The 17,376-nt window shown below is 39.4% G+C and overlaps 1 non-coding gene across 1 annotated transcript; it reads left to right on the forward strand.

Annotated features, from left to right (window-relative positions):
- The first annotated feature begins 16,558 nt into the window (after positions 1–16,558).
- Positions 16,559–16,666, forward strand: LOC112781393 (small nucleolar RNA R71). The gene has a single exon (XR_003192171.1). It is a non-coding gene; the product is annotated as a small nucleolar RNA R71 (small nucleolar RNA).
- The last annotated feature ends 710 nt before the right edge of the window (positions 16,667–17,376 follow it).

Here is a 17,376-nt window from a genome sequence, read left to right on the forward strand (position 1 = left end):
TACTATATTCATCTTTGCACTTTTGGGATACATTTTCTCCCTCAGATTTAGTGTTCACCATGTAGTGCCATATATGGTTGGAAATCTCTTGATTCCTACTTTTTAATGCCACTGGAATCACTTTATTTAGAGCTTTGTAGCTCAAGTTATCATTGATGGAGTATGAGGGGTCAAGGTTGCAAATCCTTTTGAATTCTTCTTTGTAGTTGGCGTTGGCCAAGGCAACGCCTTTGTATCTTGGTGTTGCCAATGGCCTTGCTTCTTTACCTGTCATCAACCACAACAATTGCATCAAAGCTTGCCATTCCATGAATAATCACAAGACATTTCATTCATTTAAAAGCAATATCATCTTCTTGTATTATTTTCATGAAATGACCACTATTCAACTAGTACTTGATGCATCAAAGTATGTAGAAATACATCATTCAATTGCTTGTTTATTGATAATGAAGATACATAAAAACAAACTAAAAGCTACTAAAAATAATAAATGAAACTACGAATGATGCATATGCATCACAACACCAAACTTAAACCTTGTTTGTCCGCAAGTAAGAAAAGAACTATGCACAAAGGTTTCTTTTATTTGAAATGGGTTGAAGAATTGCTTATGATGCCTTGGTGAGTGAAGTGATTAAGTGATAGTGGGGGTGAACTCCAATCGATATGCTCATGCAAGGGTTCCAGTGGTCATTAGTCCCTACATTTTGGAAGTCTTAGATCTTAGGACCTTCATTCAAATGATATTATGGAAGCCTCTTCATAGATTGTCACCTTGAAGCAGCACTTATTTTCTTATGATCTTCTTTTTATTTTTACATCTTGGCCTCGACTCTAAGTATCCTGTCTCAAAGTGGCTCTTCAGATAAACTTTCAATCAGTATTCCCAAACCAATTAGTCTAAGATACTAGGTGTTAAAGCACCCTTTAGGATTTACTTGCTCAAGCCTCTTTCTTTGACACACTTCTACCACAAGCATTTAACTAGGACCATAACTCTTTGAGTCTTTGTTTCTTTCTTTTTTTTCCTAGTAATTGATGCTCAGAGCCTTGGACTTGTTCTTTTCTTTTCTTCTCTTTCTCTTTTTTTTATACATTTTCTTTCTTTTTCTGCTGCTTCTTGGATATTAAGATTTTTGAGAACTTCCTTAATACTTCTCCGAACTTCATTCCATGTCTATGAGCTCCCATGTAAGCTTTTACAAACATGAGACCTCAATACACAATCACACAATTAGAACCTCCACTTCTCTTAATCTTTTGATTGCCTCATATTGGTATGCAACACCAAATTTAATTCCATGTAATACATAGAAATTCAACTAACAATTTTTTTCTAAAAAGAGTATGAAAGAGTTACCTAAGGTTGGGTTGCCTCCTAACAAGCGCTTCTTTAACGTCACTAGCTTGACGGTTGTCCCTTGTTAAGGATGATGGTCATAATGCCTCAGCTCCTCTCATCTCACAGTGGACTTCCTTCCAGTGTCTTCTTTGATGATCTCCACATGCTCAAGTGAAAGAATTTTGTTCACTGTGTAGTATCCAGAAAATTGTGGAGTTGGCTCTATAGGTTGGTAAGTGAACACCACTTTATCCCCTAGTGAGAAACCTTCAGTGGGAATTTTCTTATTTCTCCAACCTCTAGGTACCTTCTTCTTGGGATTCTTCTCTTTTCCAAGAGGTGATTCATGCTTTGGGGTCTCAATATTTGGAGGATTCTTGTTGATGGTCTCATGTAGAGGCTTTGGTTGTAACTCTTTCTTGACTTTTTCACCTTCCTCCATCACTTCTACTTCTTCTCTTCCTTTCAAGCATGGGCTTGAGTGTTTTGGGAGTGACTCATTCGTTGCCTCCTTCAAGTTTGGATCTCCAAAATCAATCTTCATGCACTTCTTTTCTTGAATAGGATCTTGCAAACTCTTGAAGACATGGAATACTAGATGCTCATCATGTACTCTTAGCATTAATTCTCCCTTTTCAACATCACTCAATACTCTGTCCGTAGCTAAAAAAGCCTCCCCAGATTGATAGGAGTGTTGTAGTCTTCTTCCATGTTAAGAATGACAAAGTCAGATGGGAGGAAAATTTTCCCTACTTTCACCAACACATTCTCCACAACCCCAAGTGTTTGCTTAATGGATTTATCGACCATTTGAAGAGCTATCTGTGTGGGTTTCAATTCATGGATTCGGAGCTTCTTCATCAAAGATAGGGGCATAATATTTATGCTTGCACCAAGGTCACAAAATGCTCTCTCAATTGTCATGTTGCCTATGGTGCAGGGGATATGAAAGATCCCTGGATCCTTCTTCTTCCTTGGCAAATCCCTTTAGATAATAACACTAAACTCTCTTGTTATAACAACAGTTTTTCTTTCTTTCAAGGATCTTTTCTTTGTCAATAATTCCTTCATGAACTTAGCATATAATGGCATTTGTTCAAGTGCTTCTATGAAATGGATGTTGATGTAGAGTGTCTTGAATATCTCCAGGAATTTGGAGTATTGCTTCTCTTTATTTTCTCCCTTGAACTTTTGAGGATATGGTATCTTTGGTTGGTATTCTTTCACTGCCTCCTTCTTAATTGAATTGTCACTTTGTGTAGAAGTTTCCTGCCCCTGCTTTGGCTTCTCCACTTCTTCTTTTGATCCTTCTTTGTTGTGCTCTTCCTGAGTGGTGCCTTCTTTCTCCACATTCTTCCCACTTTTCAATGTGATTACTTTACACTCTTCCCATTTTATGACTTTTCTCGTGTCCCTTGGGTTGTTTTCAGTGTCGCTTGGGAAGGCATTTGCTCGCTTCTCACCCATCTCTGTGATTTGTTTGGCCATTTGTCCCATTTGCCTTTCAAGATTTCTTATTGAAGATTCTTGATTTTTGTTTGTCATTTCTTGGGCTTTTATGAATCTCTCCATCATTGATTCTAGATTGGAGATCTTTTGGGAGTCTGGATGAGGTGTGGTTGTGTGGGAGGTGATGGTTGTTTATGGAAGTTGTTTGGGTCATTGGGAAAGGTGTTTTGTGGTTGGAGATTTGTATTTTGTTGTTTCTTGTATTGGTTATTGTTAGTGGGTGGATGGTTGTGGTTGTTTATGTTGCAAAAATTGTTAGAATTGGAGTTTCTTTTACCTTGATTTTGATTCTCGCCCCATTTCAAGTTGGGATGATTCCTCCATGTTGGATTGTATGTGTCACCATATGAGTCATGTTGAAAAGAACTTGAGGTGTTGTTCATGTATTGGACTTGCTCTGGGCCTTATTGCTCATAGGTAAATGGTTCATAGTTCTCTTCAAGTTGATTCACTCCCTTTGACACTTGAGCGTGGCTTTGTATGCTTATAATAGCTAGTTTCAATCCATCTATCCTTTTAGTCATCATCTCCATTTGTTGTTGAATCTATTGGTGCATGAGCTTATTTTGGGCCAAGATAGCATCTACACTATCAAGCTCCAATACTCCTGACGGAGGAAAAATGTCGGTAAAGATTTTCACAAAAATATTGTGTTGCAAGTATAGTTCTAAACCGACAAGTAAACCTCAATCAATGTTTAAATTGTTTGTCACAAACACAAACTCAATAAAATTAACCTAAGTATTTAAACCTCGGGTCGTCTCTCAAGGAATTGCAGGGAAGTGTACTTATAATTGGTTATGAAAAAGTATTTTTGGGGTTTTGGAATAAGAGACAAGAAATGTAAACAACAAGAAAGTAAACTAACAATTAAGAAAAGTCCTAGCAAGGATTGATAATTGGAATTCCTATCCCCATTATCATAGTAACTTGTGATGGTAATTGCCTTTTGCTCTCACTTAGTTAACCTCTAACAATTGAAGGTAAGTCAAGTGAGCAATTCAACTTGAGTTCACAAGTCCTAATCAAAGACCAGAGTTAGTGAAGCTCAAGCCAACTAGCAACTTTCAATCACCAACCAACAAGAGGCTTTGACAATTCAAGACTCTCTAATTTACTCAATCTAAGTTAAGAACATAAAAATCTAACGTAAAATCCAACCAAGCATTTTATCAAACACTTGGAAGGCACAAAATAAAAGCATAAAAAAGTAATAAGACATAGCAAAATCTAAGACCAACAATTGCAATAGGAAACAATAATAACAAATGGAGAAAGAAGCAATCATAAACATGAAAACATAACTTGCATTAATAAGGATTAAAGGAAACAAGAAGAATTCATAAACTAAATTGGCAACATAAAGGAATCAATGATAGAAGAAGACAAACTAAAGTACTAGAATAAATAAAAGTAGAAGAAACTAAATAAAAGCAAGGTAGAAATCTAAATTTGAGAAAAGCTAAACCTAAAAACCCTAAAACCTAGGGAGAGGAGAGAACCTCTGACGATCCGGTTTTCCTATCGGTAAAGAAATTCACAAATATATTATCGCGTTGCAAGTATAGCTTCTAAACCAATAGAAAATCCTTTCGTACAAATGTTTTGGTTGTCACAAGTAACAAAACCCAAATAAATTTATAAACCGAAGTATTCAAACCTCGGGTCATCTTCTCAAAGAATTGCAGGGAGGTGTTCTTATTATTAGCTATGGAAAAGGTAGAATTTTGGGTTTTTAAAATAAAGAACAAGTAATTTAAATGGCAGGGAAAATAAATTAAAAATTAATAAAACTCTTGGCAAGGTTCGAAAATTTGGAAGTCCTATCCTAGTTATCCTTATCGATGGTGATGAGAATTTGAGTTTTAATCCCACTTAGTTAACCTTTACCGGAACAAAGAAAAGTCAAGTGGACTAATTAGTTTGATCCTCAAGTCCTAATCAATTCCTAAGAAAGGACTAGAGTTAGTGGGATTCAATTCAATTAGTGAAAATAACAATTTTCAATCACGATGAGTTTGATAACTCAAGAGTCTCCAATTAATCAATTAAAGCCAAGAATATAAAAAGGCTAAAGATAAATCTGAAATAGCTCAATTGCATTAATAAAAGAAAATCAATCTAAATATAAAGAGTTCATGAGCCAAATTGGTAACATAAGTCAGATACGAATAAAAGCACTAGAATAAATAAAAATATAAAAGGAATATTGAACCTGAGAGGAAGTTGAAATCCTAAATCCTTTAAGAGGAATCCTAATCCTAAAACCTAAGAGAGAGGAGAGAACCTCTCTCTCTCTCTAAAAACTACATCTAATCCTAAAAATTATGAATGTCTGATCTCTCCTTTTGATTCCTCCATTCTCTGGCTTATATTCTGTGTTTCTGGATTCCGAATTGGGCCGAAAAAGGGTCCAGAAATCGCTGGGGGTGTCTTCTGCAGATTCTACACGTGGCGTCTGTAACGCGTCCGCGTGGGTCACGCGGTCGCGTCATCTGGAGTTCTGCTCTTCCACGCGGTCGCGTTGGTCACGCGTACGCGTCATTTGCGTTCTGCTCAAGGCACGCATCCGCGTCAGTCACGCGTTCGCGTCGCTGCCTTTTCGCGCTAGGCACGCGGCTGCGTTGTCTATGCATTCGCGTCGCTGCCTTTTTCTTCAAGACTCCATTTTTGTATGTTTTCTTTCTGTCCTCTAAGCCATTCCTGCCTTAGGAGATCTGAAAAATACTTAACACACAAATCACGACATCAAATGGTAATAAAGGGTAATTAAAATTAATATTTTTAAAGCATAGGAAACACGTTTTTCACATATATCACATAATAAGGAAGGGAAAGTGAAACCATGCAATTTACATGAATAAGTGGGTGAGGGATTGAATAAATCACTTGAATTGGGCACAAAATACATCATAAAATATGGGTTTATCAACCTCCCCACACTTAAACAATAGCATGTCCTCATGCTAAATCCAAGAGAAAGGGTAAAGTTAGAATGGTGAAATCTCATGCAATGCATTCTATTCTAGATGCAACTACCTAAATGAGTCATGCAATTCTAGTTATTATTCACTTGTATATAAAGCTTACATGTAACTAAATTAATTCATATCCTCAAGGAATCATATATGCATAGCCAAACCTTAGATAATGTTAAAGCACTTTTACAGTTGAGATGGGTAAAAGTATTTCACAAACTTGCAAGCCAATTAACAATTAAGCAGAGATATATGGTGATGAGCTATTGAACCCTCACTGGATTTTGTGTTTACTCTCTAGTCACTCAGGGTTTATTGGGTTAATCACTCTATTCTTCTTTCTATCCTTGCTTTCTAAAACTTTGTTCTTCATCTAACCAATCAACAACTATGGAATATAGATATACAAAAATCATGAGGTCTTTTTCAAGGTTGTAATGGGGCCAAGGTAAAGGTAAGGGTATATGTATAAGGCTAAGTGAGCTAACAAAGTGAATCCTTGATTAGTCTAAGATTTCACCTAACATACATACTTTATATAATTTAAAGTTCCTTTACTTATTTACCTAAATTTTCTCACTTTGTATTACAAGCTCATGCATTAATTTTAATTTTGAAAAAAAAATTATTATTTTTGTCCCATGTGCATTGACTCTTTTTATTTTGCATTTGGGGAATTTTTGTATCCCCTTATTTAAATACTGAAAACATTTTTTTTAATCTATGCACATGATAATTTAGTTATTTTGATTTCACATGAGCATGCTTCCCAAATTTCTGAAATAACTTATTCATTTTAAATCCCTACTTTGTTTCTATCATCCCATGTTCCCATAAAATTCCCTACACTTAAATTATACACGATATCTATCTTAAGCTAACTAAGGATTCAACTTGGGATTTTTATTTTGTTTTTCTGCTTAAGGCTAGTAATGTGGTTATAGAACGAGAGGGGATTAAAAAGCTCAAGGGGGCCAACAAGGGTGATGTAAAAGGTAGGCTAAATTGGGATAAGTGAGGAAAATTCAAATGATGGCCTCAATCATTTCTTGGTATGTATCTATATTCTATATTGGACATATAGATTGAAATAAAGTAAAGAACACTAGAATGAAAAAGAAGGGCAAAACACACAGGAATGAAATTTTTGGTTTGAATGTAACCATACAATTAAGCTCAAAACTCACAGGTTGTGTGTTCTCCAGCTCAAAAATCATATATTAGTTATACATGTCATGCAAGTGGAAATCAAGAGTTCCCATTATTCTCAATATAAATCTTAGGGTGGCCTTTAAAATCTTAATGTTCCTCCTTGAAGAAATGTTGTTAACTAACTAACATGTAATGCTATATATACAAGGTGTGTGGATTGTTTTAATTTACTAAAGTTTCTAGTTTACTCCTTTTTATTTTCAATTAAACCAAACTAATATATGCTAAAAGGGTAAACTATACTAATTAATCCACATATTCTATAACTAATAAGTTTAGAATTGCAAACTAAACTAAATGTCTAAGATATAAACTAAAGTGCAAAATGCGGAAATAAAGTAAAAATACAGCAAAAGAACAATGTGTAAGTACTGAAAAGTAAAAATAAAAATAAAAATACAGAAAAATAAACAAAATAAGATAGAAGAGTCTGTAGTGGTTCACCAAAAAGATAAGCCAGGGATGGCGACCTCCCCACACTTAAAAGATAGCATCGTCCTCGATGCTTACTCGAAATGGGTGTGAAGAAGCGTCATCACCAGAAGGATGTGTTGCTGGTGTCTCTGTGGTAGGCTGAATATCTGCAGGCTGGATAAGTGTAGGAGGATCGGTCTGCTGCAGTGGAGGCTCTGACTGTAGAAGAATCTCCGAGTCTGCGGCCTGGATCTGGTGTGGCTCCTCACGCTGTGGCGCAGCCTGCTCTGGTCTTGCCTGCTCAGCCTGGGCATGTGTCTCCGCCTCATGGTCGCTCGCCTCTGCCTCAGATGTATCGGAAGGGGTGTCAGGCTCGGAGAGGATGTCGCTGCCGGATCAGATCATCAACTTAAGGTGCTCATAGCGTCGCTTATTGCGACGCTCCATATGATCCAGGCGGGCAAAGAGTCGATGCACCAGATGATAAATAGGCTCAGGAGCAGGTGGATGTGCAGTGGATGAGGCTGGTGCAGCAGCGGAGGCAGATGGGGCAGCTGAAGATGTGGCTGCCTCAGCAGAAGCGATGAGGAATGGGAGTCTGTAGCCTAAAGCCTGAAACTTCCTACTGTGAGGAATGATCTTCTTGCAGTCTACAGCAATCGGCTTTGCATCAGCCAGCTCCCAAGGCACGTCAGCTCGGTGGCCTAGCTGGGTGATCAGATAAGGGAAAGGGAGAGTGCCTCTGACATGGGACCTGGCCATGTAATGCCTGATAAAACGTGAAAGATACAGGTCCTTACCCTCTATCACACACCAGATGAGGGTGATCATAGCAGCGGACAGCTCTGTCTCATGAGTGCTCGGCATCACAGAGTTGCTCAGAATCTGGTGCCAGAGCCGAGCCTCATCATTTAGGTAAATCAGCTTGATTCCCTTAGGCATTGATGTATTCTTTCCCATGACCCATGGAACAGTAGGATCAAGGGCTATTCTCTGCTTGACAGCATCCCAGTCAATCTCATAAATCGCATATCCTCTTCAACTTTTTGGTAACCGTCAGGCTTATCACAAATCGCATGTACTCAATAGCTTCCTCAGTGACCAAAATCTGTTTTCCTCTGAGGTGCACTGCATCCAGGGAGGTCTTGAAATAGTTGCAGTAAAATTCTCTGACCCAGGAAGCATTGACCTCTATCAAGTTTCTTTCCAGGAAGAACCAGCCTCTCTATTTTATCTGTTCGGAGGTGTACTATTGTAGTTCTTCTGGAATTTTTAGAGTTCTTTCCAGGTATAGGTTCCTGGAAGTGGTAAACACTGGAAACTTAAGCTCACAGTATCTGTTTACAAATTTAACTGGATCTGTGGCAGTGAGGAGCTGGTCAGCCTTCTCCTGCGGGGTAAAGTGCTTTTCCCGCCAGGAGTCGTCATACAAAATGTCGAGGATGGACATAGAGGATTCGCCTCATTTCCTTTTACCAGTGGTTGCTTTGCCTTTTCCTTTGCGTTGAGGGTCAGACATCCTGAAAAGAAAAAATTTCAGGATATAATTGAAGAAGAAAAGCAGGAAAACAAGTAGGCAAATAGAATAATAGCAATATAGGCACAGAGTGGCAAAAGAGCAAGAGAAGCATGAAATGAGTTGAATATATGTGCAATTTGGATTGTAATCGAGTGAAAAAGTCTGAAAAGAAAAAATACAATCCAAAATATATGATAAGCGGAATTCAAGTTAAATAGGAAAAACAATGATCATGCCCTGAGTTAGAAAGTTGAAGTAGTTAGATTAAAAGCAAAAAGAGAACTTAGAAAGTTAAAGGTGGTTAATAGGTGAAAAGGAAGTTAGAAAGTGAAAGATGTGAGTTAGTAAAAGAAAGTTAAAGTGAGTGGCATGATAAATGTTCCTAGGTAACAATCAATCCACAAATTTAAAGAATAATCAACTCATATTCGAGCAAAAATTTTAGTGTATTGATGATGATTCAGAAGGATAGAAAAGTTGCAAAACTAACATAAAATCATCAATAGTGCAAGTTATTAACTAGGGGATCAAAAGGAATAAGAATGCTAGCCCGGGCAGTCATGAATTGGTTTGGTTGTAGCCAAGCGAGGTAAAATAGTAAGTTTCCAAACTCAATACACGAAAACAATTTGCAGAAAATTAGGCAGCATTCCGGCTAAAATTGGATGTTCCCGAGTAATAAACAGCAAGAAAAACAGTTCATATGAGATAAAAAAAAGTGCTGCAAAGAGTCATAAACAGTAGGAACAGTAAAGAACAGTCCAATATCAGCATGAAACATTAAGGAATAGCATATGAATAGTATTAACATCACAGCCAGATCAAAATTGTGAAATAGTTAAAACAAGTAACAAGAACAGCGCAATTATCAGGCCTAAATCCACTAACCACATCCTAGCTACCTAACCACCTAGAATCCACTACAAACATGCATCTCTAACTATCCTAAATTGAACAGAAACTGAAAAATATGCAATTAACTACGGATGATATGGAAATTAGTGTTCGGCGAAACCTGGTATGTGTATGAACAGAGGTGAGGGCAGATAGATGGTGGTGGAGACGCGGCGGTGCTGGGAGGGAGCACGGCGGCGCGGTGGTGAAGCATGGGCGGGGTGGAGGTTGGGGTTTGGTTTGGAGGAGGTGGGGGAGGAAGGAAGAAGGAGGCGAGGGTTGTGGGGGCTGTGGTGGTGGTTGGCGGCGGTCTGAGGTTGGCCGCGGTGGGGGGCAGTGGCAGAGGAGGGACGCGGTGGGTGAGAGGGGTGGAGGAAAAAGAGAAAGAAGAGAAGGAGAGAGGGTGGGTTTCGGTGGTGGGGTGCGGTGGTGGCTTGGCGCAGTGGTCGGCGGTGGTGGCTGGGAGTGGTGGTGGTTGGGTGGCTGAGGAGGGAGGGGGTTGCAGAGAAGAGAAGGAGAAAGAGGGGTATGGGGGCGTGACAGGTAGGGTTTCGCGTGAAGGGGGTTAGTATTTCTGAATCCACGTGAACGCGTGGAGCACGCAATCGCGTGACGAGGGTGAAATGGGTTCGACGCGATCGCGTAATCGACGCAATCGCGTGGGTTGGTTAAAAGATGGGTGACGCGGACGCGTGAGGCACGCGAACGCATCACTGAAAATTGTGCTAGACGCACACTTCCAGCGTCATTTCAGCGCAACTCTCTGTCTCCATTTAGGGGGTCATAATATCCACGCGACGCGGACGCGTCGCTCATGCTTTCGCGTGGGATGAGTGTTTTGCAAGTGATGCGTTCGCGTCAGAGACAAGAACGCGTGGGCCGTTTGGTGCTAAACGCACACCAGCCGCACAATTCCAGCCCAACTTTCTGGGCATTGGATTTTTACGCCGATTTCCTTCTCACGCCCACGCGTGGCCTGCGCGCTCGCATGGGGTGATGGTGCACGAAATTGTGATCTCAGGCAACGGCGCCAAAAACTCTGTACGCGCGTCTTAATAAATCGTTTTTCATTCACAACTTCGATACAACTAACTAGCAAGTGCACTGGGTCGTCCAAGTAATAAACCTTACGTGAGTAAGGGTCGATCCCACGGAGATTATTGGTATGAAGCAAGCTATGGTCATCTTGTAGATTTCAGTCAGGCGGATATCAAATGGTTATGGAGTTTTCGAAAATAATAATAAATAAACAGAGAATAAAGATAGAAATACTTATGTATATCATTGGTGAGAATTTCAGATAAACGTATAGAGATGCTTTCGTCTCTCTGAATTTCTGCTTTCCTGCTGTCTTCATCCAATCAGTCTTACTCCTTTCCATGGCTGGCTTTATGTAAGGATATCACCATTGTCAATGGCTACTTTTCATCCTCTCTGTGAAAATGGTCCGATGCACTGTCACTACATGGCTAATCATCTGGAGGCATCACCGTGGTCAATGGCTGCATCCTATCCTCTTCTGAAAATGGTCCAAATGCTCTGTCACAGCACGGCTAATCATCTGAGGTTCTCGATCATACTGGAATAGGATTCACCCTCCTTTTGCGTCTGTCACTACGCCCAGCACTCGCGAGTTTGAAGTTCATCACAGTCATTCAATCCCAGAGTCCTACTCAGAATACCACAGACAAGGTTTAGACTTTCCGAACTCTCATGAATGCCGCCATCAATCTAGCTTATACCACAAAGATTCTGATTAAGAGATCCAAGAGATACTCATTCAATCGAAGGTAGAACGGAAGTGGTTGTCAGGCACGCGTTCATAGGGAATGATGATGATTGTCACGTTCATCACATTCATGTTGAAGTGTGAATGAATATCTTAGAAGCAAAATAAGTTGAATTGAATATAAAACAGTAGTACTTTGCATTAAATCATGAGGAACAGCAGAGCTCCACACCTTAATCTATGGAGTGTAGAAACTCTACCGTTAAAAATACATAAGTGAAAGGTTCAGGCATGGCCGAGAGGCCAGCCCCCAAAACGTGATCAATATGATTCAAAGATGAACTAAAAATCATAAAATGTCTAATACAATAGTAAAAAGTCCTATTTATACTAAACTAGTTACTAGGGTTTACAGAAGTAAGTAATTGATGCATAAATCCACTTCTGGGGCCCACTTGGTGTGTGCTTGGGCTGAGCTTTAGCTTTCCACGTGCAGAGGCTTCTTTTGGAGTTGAACGCCAAGTTGTAACGTGTTTTTGGTGTTCAACTCTGGTTCGTGACGTGTTTCTGGCGTTTAACTCCAGACTGCAGCGTAGAACTGGCGTTCAACTCCCTTTTGCATCGTCTAAACTCGAGCAAAGTATAGACTATTATATATTTCTGGAAAGCTCTGGATGTCTACTTTCCAACGAAATTGGAAGCGCACCATTTTGAGTTCTGTAGCTCCAGAAAATCCACTTTGAGTACAGGGAGGTCAGAATCCAACAACATCAGCAGTCCTTCTTCAACCTCTAAATCTGATTTTTGCTCAAGTCCCTCAATTTCAGCCAGAAAATACCTGAAATCATAGAAAAATACACAAACTCATAGTAAAGTCCAGAAATGTGAATTTAACATAAAAACTAATGAAAACATCCCTAAAAGTAACTAGATCCTACTAAAAACATACTAAAAACAATGCCAAAAAGCGTATAAATTATCCACTCATCACAACACCAAACTTAAATTGTTGCTTGTCCCCAAGCAATTGAAAATCAAATAGGATAAAAAGAAGAGAATATACTATAAATTCCAAACTATCAATGAAACATAGCTCCAATCAGATGAGCGGGACTTGTAACTTTTTGCCTCTTGAATAGTTTTGGCATCTCACTTTATCCATTGAGGATCAGAATGATTGGCATCTATTAGGAACTCAGAGTTCAGATAGTGTTATTGATTCTCCTAGTTCAGTATGTTGATTCTTGAACACAGCTACTTTATGAGTCTTGGTCGTGGCCCTAACCACTTTGTTTTCCAGTATTACCACCGGATACATAAATGCCACAGACACATAACTGGGTGAACCTTTTCAGATTGTGACTCAGCTTTGCTAAAGTTCCCAATTAGAGGTGTCTAGGGTTCTTAAGCACACTCTTCTTTTGCTTTGGACCTTGACTTTAACCACTCAGTCTCAAGTTTTCACTTGACACCTTCACGCCACTAGCACATGGTTAGGGACAGCTTGGTTTAGCCACTTAGGCCAGGATTTTATTCCTTTTTGGCCCTCCTATCCACTGATGCTCAAAGCCTTGGATCCTTTTTATTATCCTTGCCTTTTGGTTTTAAGGGCTATTGGCTTTTTGCTCTTGCCTTTTGATTTTAAGAGCTTTGGCTTTTTCTGCTTGCTTTTTCTCTTTTTTTTTTCGCTATATATATATATATATATATATATATATATATATATATATATATATATATATATATATATATATATATTTTCTGCAAGCTTTGTTCTTTGCTGCTTTTTCTTGCTTCAAGAATCATTTTTATGATTTTTCAGATTATCAAATAACATGTCTCCTTGTCATCATTCTTTCAAGAGCCAACATATTTAACATTCTTAAACAACAACTTCAAAAGACATACGCACTGTTCAAGCATTCATTCAGAAAACAAAAAGTATTGTCACCACATCAATATAATTAGACTAAGTTCAAGGATAAATTCGAAACTCATGTACTTCTTGTTCTTTTGAATTAAAATATATTTTTATTTAAGAGAGGTGATGGATTCATAGGACATTCATAACTTTAAGACATAGTTACTAAATACTAATGATCATGTAATAAGACACAAACATAGATAAGCATTTAACATAAAGAAAACAAAAAACAGAGAAAGTAAGAACAAGGAATGAGTCCACCTTAGTGATGGTGGCGTTTCCTTCTTGAGGAACCAATGATGTCCTTGAGCTCTTCTATGTCTCTTCCTTGCCTTTGTGGCTTGATCCCTAGTGATTTTTGGTATTCCTATCCTCAGTTGCTTCCAATAATTATGTGGAGGGAAGTGCATCCCCTGAGGTATCTTAGGGATCTCTTGATTTGCAGCCACATGTTCTACCACTGAGCTATAGACCCTTGAGATGAATCTTTCCATCTCCGATGACTCGGAGGTGGAAGCCTTGGTCTTCCCTTCCCCTTTTCTAGAGATTTCTCCGGTCTTAGGTGCCATCAATGGTAATGGAAAAAACAAAAAGCTTATGCTTTTACCACACAAAACTTAGAATGTTGCTCGCCCTCGAGCAAAAGAAGAAAGAATAGAAGAAGAAGAAGAAGATATGGAGGAGATGGAGGGATGTGTGTATGGATGTGAGTGGTGAATGGAAAACAGAAGGGATGACCATAAATGGAGAGAGAGAGAGGGTGAGGTGGGTGGGGATCCTGTGAGATTCACAGATCCTGAGATGATCCTGTGGTGTCCACAGACCTGAGGTGTCAAAGATTTACATCCCTACACCCATTAGGCATGTAAAACGCCTTTGCATACAATTCTGGAATTTAAACGCCGAATTGATGCTTGTTCTGGGTGTTCAGCGCCCAGATGCAGCATATTTCTGGCGTTGAACGCCAGCCAGATGCTTGTTTCTGGCGTTCAGCGCCAGCTTTTCTCACTGTGCATTTCTGGCGTCTGAACGCCAGGATGCTGCTTGTTTTTGGCGTTCAACGCCAGAAACATGCTCTGTTATGGCGTTGAGCGCCAGACAGATGCTCCTTACTGGCGTTTAAACGCCAGTAAGATCCTTCTCCAGGGTGTGATTTTTCTTCTGCTGTTTTTGATTCTGTTTTCAATTTTTCTATTTATTTTGTGACTCCACATGATCATGAACCTAATAAAACATGAAAGAACAACAAGAATGAAAATAAATTAGATAAATAAAAATTGAGTTGCCTCCCAACAAGCACTTCTTTAATGTCAATAGCTTGACAGTTGGCTCTCATGGAGCCTCACAGATGTTCAGAGCTTTGTTGAGACTTCCCAACACCAAACTTAGAGTTTGGATATGGGAGTTCAACACCAAACTTAGAGTTTGGTTGTGGCCTCCCAATACCAAACTTAAAGTTTGACTGTGGGGGCTCTGGTTGACTCTGTTTTGAGAGAAGCTTACTGTGCCTCTTTTCCATATTCACAGAAGGATAACCTTGAGTTTGAAATACAAGGGAGTCCTCATTCACTTGAAGGACTAGTTCACCTCTGTCAAAATCAATCACAGCTCTTGCTGTGGCTAGGAAGGGTCTTCCAAGGATGATGGATTCATCCTCATCCTTCCCAGTATCTAGGATTATGAAATCAGGAGGGATGTAAAGGCCTTCAACCTTTACTAACATGTCCTCTACTTGTCCATAAGCCTGTTTTCTAGAATTGTCTGCCATCTCTAATGAGATTTTAGCAGCTTGTACCTCAAAGATTTCCAGTTTCTCCATTACAGAGAGTGGCATGAGGTTTATTCCTGACCCAAGGTCACATAGAGCCTTCTCAAAGGTCATGGTGCCTATGGTACAAGGTACTAGGAACTTTCCAGGATCCTGTTTCTTCTGAGGCAATCTCAGTTGATCCAATGCATTTAGTTCATTGGTGAACAGGGGAGGTTCATCTCCCCAAGTCTCATTACCAAACAAATTGGCATTCAGCTTCATGATTGCACCAAGGAACTTGGCAACTTGTTCTTCAGTGACATCCTCATTCTCTTTAGAAGAAGAATACTCATCAGAACTCATGAAGGGCATAAGGAGGTTCAATGGAATCTCTATGGTCTCTAGATGAACCTCAGAGTCCTTTGGTTCCTCAGAGGGAAACTCCTTATTGATCACTGGACGTTCCAGGAGGTCTTCCTCCTTGGGATTCACGTCCTCCTCCTCTCTTGTGGGTTCGGCCATGATAGTCAATTCAATGGCCTTGCACTCTCCTTTTGGATTTTCTTCTGTATTACTTGGGAGAGCACTAGGAGGAGTTTCAATGATCTTCTTACTCAGCTGGCCCACTTGTGCCTCTAAATTTCTAATTGAGGACCTTGTTTCATTCATGAAACTTACAGTGGCCTTGGACAGATCATAGACTAAGTTTGCTAAATTAGAGGTATTTTGTTCAGAATTCTCTGTCTGTTGCTGAGTGGATGATGGAAAAGGCTTGCTATTGCTAAACCTGTTTCTTCCACCATTATTAAAGCCTTGTTGAGGCTTTTGTTGATCCTTCCATGAGAGATTTGGGTGATTTCTCCATGAGGGATTATAGGTGTTTCCATATGGTTCACCCATGTAATTCACCTCTGCTATTGCAGGGTTCTCAGGATCATAAGCTTCTTCTTCAGAAGATGCCTCTTGAGTACTGTTGGATGCAGCTTGCATTCCATTCAGACTCTGAGAAATCATATTGACTTGCTGAGTCAATATTTTATTCTGAGCCAATATGGCATTCAGAGTATCAATTTCAAGAACTCCCTTCTTCTGAGGCGTCCCATTACTCACAGGATTCCTCTCATAAGTGTACATGAACTGGTTATTAGCAACCATGTCAATGAGTTCTTGAGCTTCTGCAGGCGTTTTCTTTAGGTGAATGGATCCACCTGCAGAAGTATCCAATGACATCTTAGCTAATTCAGATAGACCATCATAGAATATATCCAGGATGGTCTATTCTGAAAGCATGTCAGAAGGACACTTTTTGGTCAGTTCCTTGTATCTCTCCCAAGCTTCATAGAGGGATTCACCTTCTTTCTGTCTGAAGGTTTGAACATCTACTCTAAGCTTACTCAGCTTTTGAAGAGGAAAAAACTTGGCTAAGAAAGCCTTGACCAGTTTATCCCAAGAGTTCAGGCTATCTTTAGGTTGAGAATCCAACCATATTCTAGCTCTGTCTCTCACAGCAAAAGGGAAAAGCATGAGCCTGTAGACTTCAGGATCTACTCCATTAGTCTTAACAGTATCACAGATCTGCAAAAATTCAGTTAAGAACTGAAAAGGATCTTCAGATGGAAGTCCATGGAACTTGCAATTCTGCTGCATCAGAGAAACTAATTGAGGTTTCAGCTCAAAATTGTTTGCTCGAATGGTGGGGATGGAGATGCTTCTTCCATGTAAATTGGAATTAGGTGCAGTAAAGTCACCAAGCATCCTCCTTGCATTATTATTATTTTCGGCTGCCATCTCCTCTTCCTGTTCGAAAATGTCTGAAAGGTGCTTGCTGGATTGTTGTAATTTAGCTTCTTTTAGTTTCCTCTTCAGAGTCCTTTCAGGTTCAAGGTCTGCTTCAACAAGAATGTTCTTGTCCTTGCTCCTGCTCATATGAAAAAGAGGGAACAGAAAAATAATAATAATAGGGATCCTTTTTACCCAGGTATAGAGGTTCCCCTGTGTGAGTAGAAAAAGAAAAGAATGTAATGTAAAGAAGAGAAGAGGAAAAACTCGAACACAGAGAGGGAGGTAGTGTTCGAATTTTTGGATGGGAGATAAGTGTTAGT

The sequence above is a fragment of the Arachis hypogaea genome, chromosome 19 (assembly GCF_003086295.3).
Source record: "Arachis hypogaea cultivar Tifrunner chromosome 19, arahy.Tifrunner.gnm2.J5K5, whole genome shotgun sequence".
In the NCBI taxonomy this organism is placed as follows: domain Eukaryota; kingdom Viridiplantae; phylum Streptophyta; class Magnoliopsida; order Fabales; family Fabaceae; genus Arachis; species Arachis hypogaea.